Source organism: Hyla sarda, chromosome 6, assembly GCF_029499605.1.
Source record: "Hyla sarda isolate aHylSar1 chromosome 6, aHylSar1.hap1, whole genome shotgun sequence".
NCBI classification, from domain to species: domain Eukaryota; kingdom Metazoa; phylum Chordata; class Amphibia; order Anura; family Hylidae; genus Hyla; species Hyla sarda.
The window spans coordinates 16,023,121-16,035,414 of NC_079194.1; the positions used below are offsets into that span (position 1 = coordinate 16,023,121).

The window sequence follows — 12,294 nt, forward strand, 5'->3', positions numbered from 1 at the left end:
ACTAGATCTCATGTGGACAAGCCATTCTCTGAGAAACAGGACCGTATGGTAAACAAAGAAATTGGTTAATATAGTATTGTTTGGTTATCTGTAAACTGCCCCTGTATTAAAGAATGAATACATTTGGTCAACAAAATTAAAAAAATGTAAATTCCTGAGGGCTAAGTCGTCAAGCTACGTCTTCCCCAACCCACTTATCTGCCCACTATACTGTGTAGGACACCCATGGGGTTATTATTACTGTAGAGAGCGCTATAAATGCTGGAAAAGTGCGGAGTCTAATATGTTTGTCTGGCAGGTTCTGTGGAGACGAGTTGTGGTTGGAAGAAATCAGCATGACGGTCTGGGCCAGATGAAGAAGAAAAACTAAACTTAACAACCCCAATTAGAGAAGACGTCACCTGATGTAACTGTAAGTAGTTACCAATATGACATGCAGAGCCTGTGTAGAGCCGAGGTCACTAATGTCTGTGTACAGTGGTTTATTCAGTATCTGTATGGTAGTATTATCCCGTTACTATGTGGGGTTAAGGTGTAGTCATGGTGTGGTACAATTATTTTTCCCTTGTATAGAGGTGTTATTGATGATACTGGTCTGTGTATATGGTGTTGTTCAGTATCAGTATGGTAGTATTATTCCGCCAATATATGGAGGTATTTGTAGTTGTCATGGTGTGGTGGAATTATTCATCCCATGTACAGTGGTGATACTGGTCTGTGTATAGTGGTATTATCCCATCACTATATGAAGGAAATAGTATTAGTTATGGTGTGAGTTATTATTTTCCCTGGTATAGTGGTGATATTGGTCTGTGTATAGTGGTTTTTATATAATGAAGGTATTAGTAGGAGTAATATGTCGACCTGGTGTGGAGTATTATTTTGGGGGAGATTTATCAAAACCTGTCCAGTGTAAAAGTTGCCCAGTTGCCCATAGCAACCAATCAGATCTCTTTTTATTTTTGAAAAGGCCTCTGAAAAATGAAAGAAGCGATCTGATTGGTTGCCATGGGCAACTCAGCAACTTTTACACTGGATAGGTTTTGATAAATCTCCCCAACCTGTGAGAAAATCCTGCATGTGCCCCTGGTGACTGGCGAAGAAATACACTGTATGCACGGCCATTCTCTAAGTTTTCAAAATTGAGTTTTGCCTAAGGCCTCAAAAAGTCTAGAGCCGCCTCTGACAATAATACTTACCTAATCCAGGTTCCAGCTTTTCTCTCCCATTATACTGTACTGCATCTTCACTCCAGAGGAGGAAGATGCAGTGACTGGTGGATGGGGTGACACCCTTGCGAGATGATTATTTCCCGCTTGGGGGTATCACCCCATGCATCCTGCACGCCCCTAGCAACACCACTGGCCCTGGAAGCTGCTATCATTGGAGTGCATAGGTTAACACTACCCTGGCAACACAGATGCTACATTAGTCACAACACCCACCAGTAATTCATTCACACCATTAACCTCTTAAGGACCCAGGGTGTACCTGTACGCCCAGAGTCCACTCCCTTTCTATAACATGGGGCCACGCCATGGCCCCTCATCATAGCGGGTCGTGCCTGGCCTCTAACAATGGCTGGGACCTGTGGCTAATAGGTGCCAGGCGCGATCAGTGCTGCACGCTATTAACCCTTTAGATGCGGAGTTCAAAGTTGATCGCTGCGTATAAAGTGAAAGTAAACTACCCCCGGCTAGCTCAGCTGCAGGACACAAGGAGGGTCCCTACCTTCCTTTTGTGTGTCCGATCGCCGAATGACTGCTCCGTGCCTGAGATCCAGGCATGAGCAGTCAAGCGGCAAAATCATTGATCAATGTTATCCTATAGGATAATAGAAATGTCACAAATTGTTCGGCTGCGAATTGCGCATATTCGCCTCGCCGGGCGAACATATGTGAAGTTCGATTCGCCCCCTATACTTTAACATTGCAGTAAACTTTGACCCTGTGAGTCAGTCAGCAGACACATTACAGCCAATCAGCAGCAGTCCCTCCCTTCCAGACCCTCCTACCTCTTGCATGGACGCCATTTTACCCTCAATCAGCATGCTGCAGGCTTAGGAAGTGGAGGGTCAGAGAAGCTGCTTCTGCTGTATAGGGAAAGCGATAGCTAGGTTGCTGCTAGGTGGTGTATTCAGGGTCCAGTTTACTCCTAAAGCACTAGTGTAACATCTTCTTTAAGGACAGCACCCAAAATAGCCCTTTTTAGGGCTCAAATATCAGTCCATGTGTCTTGCAACAGCTGGAGGCACCCTGGTTGGGAGGGAACCGCTGGTTAAAGGGGTACTTCAGTATAAAACTTAAGTTCCTTCAAGCAACTAACTACTACAGTATTCAAAGGGCTGAAATATATCAGTCCGTGTGTTTTGCAACAGCTGGAGGCACCCTGGTTGGGGACTACTGCTTAAAAGGGGAACTCCGCTGGCAAGCTTTTTTGCTCATTGTCACACTAGTGCAAATCACGTTTGGTGTGACAGTTGTGCACATTAAAAAAAAAAAAAAAAAAAAACTTTTTGGGCTGTTAAATAAAACCAGTCACTGTCAGTTCACGTCAGCACTGGGGCCTTGGGTTCAAATCCAACTATGTGCTGCCTCAAGGGGGGGATCTAACTGTGATTCCTAAAGGGGGCTAAAGCACGTAATTCCAAACCATTTAGAAATGTTATGTGATTTATGCCCTTTATGGATTAAAACCAGACTCTGCATCAACTATGTAATTTTCCATGGGAGTTTTGCCATGGATCCCCCTCCAGCACGCCACAGTCCAGGTGTTTGTCCCCTTGAAACAACCTTTAAATCACTATTGTGCCCAGAAAGAGTCCCTGTAGGTTTTAAAATTTACCTGCCCATTAAAGTCAATGGCGGTTCACCCGGTTCGCAAACTTTTGTGGAAGTTCGCAAATTTTAAGTTCACGACATCACTATAGGATAACTGATCAATGTAAAATATCAGTGTGTGCAGTGTTATAGTGTTTCAAAAAAAAAAGTAAAAAAAGTTAATAAGGATCATTTAACCCCTCCCCTAATAAAAGTTTGAATCACCCCCCCTTTCCCATTTAAAAAAAATATGTGTAAATAAACATATGGTATCACCGCGTGCAGAAATGTCTGAATTATAAAAATCTATCATTAATTAAATGGTCAAGGGTGTACGCAAAAAATAAATTCCAAATTCCAAAATAGCTTTTTATTTTTTCATTATATAAAAAGTGACCAAAAATACGCTATCAAAAAGTCCAATCAATACAGAAATGGTATCGCTAAAAACTTCAGATCAAGGCACAAAAAAATGAGCCCTCATTCCACCACGTATATGGAAAAATAAAAAAGTTATGGGGGTCAGAAGATGACAATTTTAAACATTTTTTTCCAGAAGTACGACAAAATCAAACCTATATACGTAGGGGATCATTTTAACCGTATGGACCTACAAAATAAAGAGAAGGTGTCATTTTTAACGAAAAATTTACTGCGTATTAAAGGAAGCCCCCAAAAGTTACAAAACGGGTGTTTTTTCTTCAATTTTGTCGCACACTGATTTTTTTTTTTATATATTTTTTTCGTTTGGCCTTAGATTTGGTGGTGCAAAAAATAAGCAATCATATGGATTTTTAGGTGGAAAATTGTGTTTGTTTTTTCCTCCTCACCTTAAAAAAAATCATAAGGTGCAAAAACGGAAAAACCTCGGGTCCTTAACCACATACGGACCCAGGGCGTACAGGTATGCCTTCGGTCCCTGGTACTTACCGTGGGAATTTCGGTCCCCGCCGGGCAGGGACCGGACTGGGGTGACTGCTGATATCTATCAGCAGGCACCTTGCGCAAATGCCCAGGGGGGTCCATGTCAGCGATTGGCGCAAATCGCAAGTGAATTCACACTTGCGATTTGCACCTATTCCGGGTCATACGGGTGACCCAGAATATAAGGGAGATCGCAGTTGTCCAAGACACCTACAATCCCCCTGACCCCTCCTATCCCTGCTATTGGTTGTCAAAAGCGATCACCAGTAGCAGATCGGGGGCGGGGGGTTAACTCTCGATTTCCCCGTTCTGCCCACCCACAATTACCGGGGCAGGACGGGGAAACGACAGAGGACCGGGCGCCGAAGTCCACTTGCCCATCGGCGATGGCTGCGATTGGCACGGGGATCAGCGGAAGAAGAGGACGGTGATGCGAATCCCTGGATCCTACGGAAGCCGGTGAGTTGCCTAGCAACATCTGGAGGGCTACAGTCTGAGACCACTATACAGTGGTCTCTATACTTTAGCCCTCCAGATGTTGTAAAACTACAACTCCCAGTATGCTCAGACAGCTGTTTGGGCATGCTGGGATTTGTAGTTTTGCAACAGCTGGAGGGTCACAGTTTGGAGATCACTGTGCAGCGATCCAACTGTGGCCCTCTAGATCTTGCAAAACTACAACTCCTAGCATGCCCACACAGCAGTTTGCTGTGTGGGCATGCTTGGATTTGTAGTTTTGCAACATCTGGAGGTCCACAGTTTAGAGATCACTGTTCAGTGGTCTCTAACTCTAGCCCTCCAGATGTTACAAAACTGCAAATCCCAGCATGCCCAAACAGAAAACAGCTGTCTCGGCATGCTGGGAGTTGTAGTTGAGTACCTCTAGCTGTTGCATAACTACATCTCCCAGCATGCCCTTCGGCGATCAGTACATGCTGGGAGTTGAAGTTTTGCAACAGATAGAGGCACACTGGTAGGAAAATACTGAGTTAGATAACTGAAGGTTTTCCAACCAGTGTGCCTCCAACTGTTGCAAAAGTACAACTCCCAGCATGCATGGTCTGTCAGTAATGCTGGGAGTTGTAGTTTTGAAACAGCTGGAGGTGTGCCCCCTCCCCCCATGTGAATGTACAGGGTACATTCACACTGGCAGGTCTATAGTAAGTTTCCTGCTTCAAGTTTGGGATGCGGCAAAATGGTATGCCATGTGTTTTTTTTTTTTTTTTTTTTTGCTGTTCTGGCACCATAGGGGCTTCCTAAATGTGATATGCCCCCCCAAAAACCATTTCAGCCAAATTCACTCTCCAAAATCCCCTTGTTGCTCCCTTCTGAGCCCTCTACTGCGCCCGCCGAACACTTGACATCCACATATGAGATATTTCCTTACTCGAGAGAAATTGGGTTACAAATTTTGGGGGGCTTTTTCTTCTATTACCCCTTGCAAAAATTCAAAAACTGGGTCTACAAGAACATGCGGGTGTAAAAAATGAAAGATTTTTAATTTTCTCCTTCACTTTGCTGCTATTCCTGTGAAACACCTAAAGGGTTAACACACTTACTGAATGTCATTTTGGATACTTTGAGGGGTGCAGTTTGTATAATGGGGTATTTATAATAAGAAGGTCCCTCAAATCCACTTCAAAACTGAACTGGTCCCTGGAAAAATTCCGATTTTGAAAATTTTGTGAAAAATTGGAAAATTGCTGCTGAACTTTGAAGCCCTCTGATATTGTCCAAAAGTAAAAACATCTTAACTTTATGATGAAAATATAAAGTAGACACATTGTATATGTGAATCAAGATTTCATTTATTTGGAATGTCTGTTTTCCTTACAAGCAGAGAGCTTCAAAGTTAGAAAAATGCAAAATTTTCAATTTTTTCATCAAATTTTGGAATTAGTATCATAAGAATCATAAGTAATGATTCAAGTATCGGTGAAAATGTACCACTAACCTAAAGTAGAATATGTCACGAAAAAACGATCTCAGAATCAGAATGAAAGGTAAAAGCATCCCAGAGTTATTAATGCTTAAAGTGACAGTGGTCAGATGTTCAAAAAAATGGCCTGGTCCTTAAGGTATAAATGGGCTGGGTCCTTAAGGGGTTAAGGAGTTAACCCCCAGCTCTCCACAAATGCATTTATTACATTGCAAATTGAGCATTTGTTTGGTGGCTGCTTCATCTGTATCAGGCATGTTTTACATAGTAAAGAGTAGAGTTCAGCGAGCTTTCCGGAGGTTCGGCACACCAGGGTCACTAACTTTTTTGGATTTCACAAAGTTTGCTGCTTCAGTAACCATACAAACATCTGACTAAAAGATTTAAAAACACTGAAGTAGAATTATAACCACTTTATAAGTTTTTAAACTTTTCTAGAAAAAACATCAAGTTTATGCAAAGACTCAAGGGACTTTCTTCTAGGTGAAGTCCTTTTCTCTGATGAAGCCTTTAGACTGTTTAGGACATTTGGAAAATGACTGTTTGACGAAGATAAGGTGACGCTACCATGAGTCCTGTGTCCTGCCACCTGTAAAGCCTCCTGAGACCTGCCATGTGTGGGATGGCTTTTCATCCAAGAGAGTGGGCTCACTCACTATATTGCCTAAGATTACACTGCCATAAATAAAAAATGGTTTCTAAACATCCTCTAAGAGTCACTTCTCCCAACCATCCAGGAATAAACTGATGATGAACAAGGCTTTTTTGAGCATGATGGAGAAAATGTGATCACTGGCTTAGTAAACAACATATTGAAATTTTGGGTCCGTGGCCAGGAAACTACAAAGATGTCAATCCTGAAAAAGTGGGTGGACAAACAAAAACACACAAATTGTGATAAACTCCAAGCAATGATTGGGCAAGTATGGGAGGTCACTAGTTAAGATTTAAAATACAAATAAACACAAGTGCTCGTAGGATCGTAGCCATACAATGCTCCAGGCAATAGGGTGTAACTCACCAGAGGGTGTTGTGCGATCCAGAGGCACAGCGCTTATAGAGTGTTAGGAATATCACATTTACCTCAGATCATGATGGTTGTAGTAGTAATGTCCCATATGGCTGCTGCTCTCCCCGTGCTCACTTAGACACAGGCAATTTAAATATAACAAATTATTTTACACAGAATATTTTACACAGAAGTGCAAGGGGGTACAGGGTAAACACAAGTGCTACCTCAGAACAGGTGTTACATTTTATAAATATGAAGGTCTTTATTTTACATATGTAACACGTTTCTGGGTCGATCTGACCCCTTCCTTTAGACATGATTAAAATTGTTAAAACGGGACCAATAAATAGGGGAGTGATACTTAATTGACACAATATAGTAAACACTTATTGGTTCAGTACATAATAATTATTCAAAGACTCATTAATCGGGAATCCTTTAGGAATATTAAATTGAAATTCCCTTTTGTCCCGAAGAATTAAATGAAGCAATAGAAAATACATTTTGATAGGATTTTTTGCAGCTTACCTGTATAAAAAAAAAATATATATGTATATAGTGTGTGTGTGTATATATAATTTATTTTCATAATGTTTATACATACAGATATATATAATTTCCTCATGTTCGTTCACGCTATTTATTGGTCTCAATTTTACCGTTTTAATCATGTCTGAGGAAGGGGTTGTATCGACCCAGAAATGTGTTACATATATAAAATCAACACCTTCTTATTTATATAATTCAATCCCTGGTCCATGGCAGCACTTGTATTTACCCTGTACCCCTATGCACCTCTGTGAAAAGTAATTTGTATTATTTAAATTGCCTGTGCCTATGTGAGCACGGGGAGAGCAGCACTGTTTGACTACTACCACCATCATGATTTAGGGTAAGTGTGATATTCCAAAAACTCTGAGCATTGTGCCTCTGGATCGCACAACACCCTCTGGTGAATTACACCCATGAAAAATCCTTTACTAGGCAGAATTTGGCCCAGAAGCTGATATCCAGGATACCAAGAAAAAAGTCTTGAAAAAGGGTCAATACTGTAAATATTAGGTATAGGATGTATTTGTCAATGAAAGTTAAAAACATTTATAAAATGCTTAAAGGGGTACTCCGGTGGAAAACTTTTTTTTATTTTAAATCAACTGGTGCCATAAAGGTAAACAGATCTGTAAATTACTTCTATTAAAAAAATATTAATCCTTCCAGTACTTATTAGCGGCTGTATACTGAAAGGCTAGAGGAGAATTCTACAACTCCAACTATTGTACCAACCATTTACTTGCGTCAACTCCCCAAATTGGTAGATATGCCCTTTCCTTTTATATACTGATGCTTGATAATAAACAGTGTTTTCCTCATACCTACTTGTCTGTCATCTTTTACCATGAAGGAGACACTCTCCTGGCACCAGGGAGGCTCACACAAACCAAGGTGGAACCAGGGCACTTATGCCAGGGGCATATAGTGAGGAGTAGCAGATCCTTTCATATACTACAAAGGAAATACTTTTGTTTTTGGATTTCTCTTCTGTCACGACCACAGTGCTCTCTGCTGACCTCTGCTCCCCATAGCAAACACATGCTGCTCTGGACAGTTCCTAAAATGGTCAGCAGAGAGCACTTTGGTCGTGACAGAAGAGAAATCCAAAAAGAAAAGCATTTCCTCTGTAGTATACAGCCCCTAAAAAGTCAATACAGATCACGGCATCTGCAGGAGTGTGGTCAGAAAATGCATGATCTGATTGCCCGCAGCGCTGCCGTGGCGATCCGATCATCTGTAATGGCGGACAGAGGTCCCCTTACCTGCCTCCATCAATCTTCCGGCGTCTCTGCTCTGGTCTGAAATCGAGCAGATGAGAGCAGAAGATCGCCGATAACACTGATCAGTGCTATGCCCTATGCATAGCACTGAACAGTATTAGCAATCAAGTGATTGCTATAAATGGTCTCCTATGGGACTATTAAAGTGTAAAAGTAAGAAAAAAATCCCCTCTCCCAATAAAAATGTAAATTGTCCTTTTTTCCCCATTTTACCCCAACCCCCCCCCCCCCCCACAAAAAAATAAAAAAATTAAGAAACATATTTGGTACAGCTGCGTGCGTAAATATCTAAACTATTAAAGTATAATGTTAATTATCCTATATGGTAAACGGAGTGAACGTAAAAAAATAAATAGTCCAAAATTGCAGCTTTTTTATAACCTTTTCTAAAAAAAATGTATTAAAAGTTTTATAATATGCCAATGTGGTAGCAAAAAAATTGACAGATCACGGCACAAAAAATGAGCTCTCATACTGCTGCTTATACGGAAAAATGAAAAAGTTATTGGTCAGCAAAATAGAGGGATTTTAAACACACTAAATTGGTTAAAAAGTTTGGGATTTTACAATAATAGAAAACTATATAATCATGGGTATCATTTTAATTGTATTGACCCACATAATAAAGAGAACTTGTCCATTTTACCGTAAGGAGTACAGCATGAAAACAAAACTTTCCAAAATTAGCAAAATTGCAGTTTTCTTATCAATTTCCCTACACAAATAGTATTTTTTGGTTGCGCCATACATTTTATGGTAAAATGAGTGATCTCATCACAAAGGACAACTGGTTGTACAAAAAAACAAGCCCTCATACTAGTTTGTGGATGAAAATATAAGAGTTATGATTTTTAGAAGGTGAGGAGGAAAAAACAAAAACATAAAAATGAAATTGTCTGAGTCCTTAAGGGGTTAATATTGTATTTCAGTAACCACATAAACATCTGACTACCAAAGTAAAAGTTGTTAGTCTGAAAACCTTTGCCCACTTCTATGTAAAGAGTAATAAGTTTCCACAAGAAATATTTCTTAATGTATTTGGCATGCTACGGAGCAAGCCATATTATTTGGGGCAGATTTTGGTGAATGCAGAGGTATATGGAGGTATAGTGACAGCCCAGTGAACGCTTGTGCTCTATTACAGCTTAATAGAAAACAGAACTATAACACATACATGTACACGGCAAATAAAAAGGTGAGTGACTGTAATTTATAGTCCAGGGCCCGGCTTTATGTTTGTGTTTAAAGTAAATCCATAAACGTTCTGGGCCCAGTAACCAGAGCCGGGTGCATTGTTTGAGTTCAGATAAAGTTACATAGAATAAGACGTTATGTCCCATATGTCACCATTATGGAGCTAAACTGCTGCTGGGACAAAAGACATCCAACAATAGTGAAAACATTTGCAAACGGACATGTCTATGAATATAAAACAACTCAGGAAAGCAAAGTAACCTACATATATACATTTGGAGTTACACTAATATGTTTGCTCCAGTGGTCTTTTTTTTCTGTGAATTTTAATTGAAGAAATTTAATTCACTTAATAATAATTTTCTTTTCTGCAAAATTATAAGACCTTTTTGCAGGATTGACCGATTATCGGTTTGGGCGATATTCACGATTTTCTAAGTTATCGGCACTTACCTTGCCGATAATGCGGGTGCTTAAAATCAATGAAGTGCAGTGGCTTTTGCGGGGCCAGAGACCACCGCCGCCGCCCGCTTCTCTCCCCCAGCCTGTCCTGGTGTCCTGAGTCTAGCCACTGCCCGATTGCCTCCCCCTGCCTATCCACTGGCCAGAGACAGCCGCCGCCGCTGCCCCATTGCCTCCCCCATGCCCGGTTTTATAATTACCTGTTCCCAGGGTCCGCTCTACTTCTGGCTCCTGCGCTGTTGCTGTGCGCTGCGCAATGACGAGTGACGTCCTCAACATGAAGTCACCGTTAGTGGCCCGGCGTGACAGCTCAGGACACTGCCGAAGCCAGAAGTAGCGCGGACCCCGGGAACAGGTAATTATAAAACCAGGGATGGGGGAGGCAATGGGGCAGCGGCGGTCTCTGGCCAGTGGGTAGGCAGGGGGAGGCAATCGGGCAGCGTCGGTTGTTGGGCTCAGGACCCCAGGATAGGCAGGGGGGAGAGAAGCGGGTGGCGGCGGTTTAAATCATTGATCTGCAGCAGCCTCTGCGGGGCCAGAAACCGTTTATCAGTGGATACCCGCACACACACCCCCTCATTTTACCAAGGATATTTGGGGGAGGAAAATTTAAATGCTCGGAATATCGATATAAGTTATCAGCTACTGGCCTGAAAGTTCACAGGTTATCGGTGTCGGCTCTAAAAAAATGTATATCAGTCGATCCCTACCTTTTTGCAGTTTGAATGATACAGAAAATGTACCAAAAAAAAAACAAAAAAAAAAAAATACAAACCCAGTGTATAAATGTGTGAAGAACAGTAATTCAAAACAAACATACGGTAAGTCCTTGGGTCACATCCGGGCCGCATACCCTCTATGCAATAAATTAATACCAGCTCAGCACCATCACTATACATTATACAGTATATACAGTTAGTGTTACAAGTACTTACATGGCAAAGAGCATTGTCTGTATAAAACTCATGATCAATCTTGAGCAGGTGTAAAACATATAGAATTTGTCAATAACAGATGATGAAGAATGTTGATGTGAAGTAGAAATCCAGACTCTCTCACCATAGGGGTAAACCCTCAGTCAGGCCTAGGTCTGTCCCACCATCATACAGTACATGCAGCATGCTGGGGAAGGAAACCTCAGTGCAGATAGAAGAGTCTCTTATATACACAACTTGGTGCATTAGATCCTATAGAAAGAAAAGCTTTGGGGATTCTTCTTCCACAGGTGTTTCTCGATATTCTGAGCAAAGTTTATTTTTTATCCCCTTGTAATTATGTCGCAGGTGGAATCTTCATCAAAACATTTATATTTATATAAGAAGAAATAGCTACAACATTATTTTTTCTCTATTGCATCTTTGGGCCATATGCTGCCCTCCCTAATACAGCACTAAAGCTGCAGAAAATGCCTTAAAGGGGTACTCCGGTGGAAAACACTTTTTTTTTTTTTTTTTTTTTTTAAATCAACTGGTGCCAGAAAGTTAAACAGATTTGTAAATTACTTCTATTAAACAAATCTTTACCCTTCCAGTACTTTTTAGCAGCTGTATGGTACAGAGAAAATTATTTTCTTTTTGAGTTTCTTTTTTGTCTTGTCCACAGTGCTTTCTACTGACACATGATGCCCGTATCAGGAACTTACCAGAACAGGAGAAAATCCCCAAAGCAAACCTATGCTGCTCTGTCAGAAGAGAGCACTGTGGACAAGACAAAAAAATAAAAAAAATAAATGAATCTCCTCTGTAGCATACAGCTACTAATAAGTATTTTTTAATATAAGTAATTTGCAAATCTGTTCAACTTTCTGGCATCAGTTCATTTAAAAAAAAAAAAAAAGTTTTCCACCAGAGTGTCCCTTTAAGCTAACCATTGTGTAAGATTAGTTCCATAGAATCAGTCTAATAGTGATTAAATAACAGTCAGAGCCTGAGACATGGTAGTAAAATTTACTCAGGGCTCCTCCTGACTGATGCGGGGAAGGGATTGGACAGATTTCCGGAAAAGACTTCATCAAGTTCATTCTAGATAAACCCTGATGTAGGGGGAGGGTAGGCAGTAGAGTGTAGAAAAAAAATTCAAAAACTGTTATAACTTCAGAAAAGTTCCACTCCC

At 40.9% G+C, this 12,294-nt stretch overlaps 1 long non-coding RNA gene across 1 annotated transcript in view; it reads left to right on the top strand.

The window, feature by feature from the left end:
* Positions 1-11,903, top strand: part of LOC130275356 (uncharacterized) — a 33,021-nt gene extending 21,118 nt beyond the window's left edge. Inside the window, exon 4 of the long non-coding RNA XR_008844741.1 lies at positions 11,785-11,903. This is a non-coding gene — a long non-coding RNA (uncharacterized LOC130275356). The remainder of the gene's footprint in view (positions 1-11,784) is intronic.
* The last annotated feature ends 391 nt before the right edge of the window (positions 11,904-12,294 follow it).